The sequence below is a fragment of the Hippopotamus amphibius genome, chromosome 9 (genome assembly GCF_030028045.1).
Source record: "Hippopotamus amphibius kiboko isolate mHipAmp2 chromosome 9, mHipAmp2.hap2, whole genome shotgun sequence".
In the NCBI taxonomy this organism is placed as follows: Eukaryota; Metazoa; Chordata; class Mammalia; order Artiodactyla; family Hippopotamidae; genus Hippopotamus; species Hippopotamus amphibius.
This window is the reverse complement of record NC_080194.1, coordinates 133,584,584-133,586,634: the sequence shown is the minus strand read 5'-3', so window position 1 is coordinate 133,586,634 and position 2,051 is coordinate 133,584,584.

Genomic DNA, 2,051 nt, shown 5'->3' with positions numbered 1-2,051 from the left:
CGCTGCCTAGAGCGGCCACTCCCAGGCCTGGGAGGTCCGCGCAGGCGTACTACCGCCGGCCCCACCCTTTCCTCTTGGGTAGACAGACCGTGAGCCAGGGAGTTCCACGCAGAAGGTGAGGGTGCTGTGTTTATCTGCTCCTCCAGGACGGCTGTTTTTGTATCTGCAGGATACAGCTTTGCCCGGAAATTAAAATATTGTAAGACTGTACTGTACTCGCCACAGTTTTTGTTTTTTGCCTTTACATTTCTTTGCAGAAAATTAGAGGAAATTAGATTTTCATTTGCAGTGTTAAGAAGAATCGGAATTAAAGTGACTTTCTTATACCACTTTTTTTTTCTCCCAGCGTCTTGGTTCGTTAAGAATTAATTCCTGGTGGTGCAGTGGTTTAGGAATCCACCTGCCAATGTAGGGGACACACCGTTCTAGAGCCTGTAAGCCATAACTATGGAAGCCTGTGTGCCCTAGAGCCTGAGTGACACAACTGCTGAACCCACCTGCTGCAACTACTGAAGCCCGAGTGCGCCTAGAGCCAGGGCTCTGCAACAAGAGAAGCCACTGCACTGAGAAGCCCTCGATGGCCACAACTAAAGAAAAGCCTGTGCGCAGCAACAAGACCCAAACGCAGCCCAAAAAAAACAATTTATGCAGATTATCTGTTTTAAATCACTGGCCTGGAGATTGTTAAATCGATCATTTGGGATGTTACATACCTTGGTGAGTCAAAAATTATCCGCACTCTGGCTGTAGAATTTATTTTAATTAACTTTTATAAAAGACAAATACATCATTTTTTGACATAATTTCCTTGCTTTTCAACACACATTGTCCATCTGTCAACAAGATTTTGCATTCCCTCGTTAAAAAATGTTTTAGGTTGATCTAAGAGCCACGAATGCACTGCTGTCTTCACTTCTTCGTCAGAAGTGAATCTTTGTCCTCGTAGGGCTGCTTTCAGGGGACCAAAAAGGTGAAAGTCCAGTGGAGCAAGAGTAGGACTATAGGGAGGATGCTTAGCACCTCAAAACGAAGTTTTTGCAGAGTGTCAACAGTGTGGGCAGAAGTGTGAAGACGTGCATTGTCATGCAAGATCACAACGCCCTTGGATAGCAGTCCTCTGCATTTAATCCGAAGTTTAGGCTTCAGCTCTTCAAAAAGTGTCTCTATCCATTCATACACACATCTTCGCAACAAAACACTTTCTCCATACTGTGCAAAAAGTCTTTGATAAATAACAGCCTCAGGTACACCCTCAGACCACAAAAAATGAATCATTGCACGCCGGTCTGCTGCTCTTCTTTCACGCAAATCACAAGTGGGACATCCATTTTTGCTCACAATGCAGTTACAAATGAATTGATGCAACACGTTCACACCTGCACAGCAGTGAGTGAGAGACTGCACAGCAGTAGTGACTGGCTACTACTGGCACAGCAATAGTCTTAAATGGAAAGCACTGATAAGACAGTGCAGCCAACAGAAGTTTTAATGTAACCGGAGTGCGGATAATTTTTGACTCACCCTCGTGTGTGTGTGTGTGTGTGTGTGTGTGTGTGTGTGTGTGTGTGTGTGTGTGTGTGTGTGTGTGTGTTTCTAGCAATCAAATGGGCAAAGAGTGAGAAGATTGGTCACGTTCTGTACTAGTGTTAGGAGTGTATGACATTTTCTGGAGGATAGTCTGGCCATAGATATCAGCGTATTTTTAAAAATTGCCATGAAAGATAGATAACAAAGTTTACCATTTTAACCATTTTCAAGTGTGCAGTTCAGTGGCGGTAACTGTATCCACACTGTTGTGCAGTCATCACCACCGTCCATCTCCAGGGCTTCATCATCTCCCCAAACTGAAAGTCCATACCCATTCAACAATTCCCGGTAGTTCCTTCCCCAGCCTTTAGTAACCACCATTCTACTTTCTGTCCAAGAATTTGACTACTCTAGGTACTGCATATAAGTGGAATCATACAGTGTTTCTCTTGTTGTGACTGGCTGATTTCACTTAGCTTAATATCCTCCAGGTTCATCTACTTTGTAGCATGTGTCAGGATTTC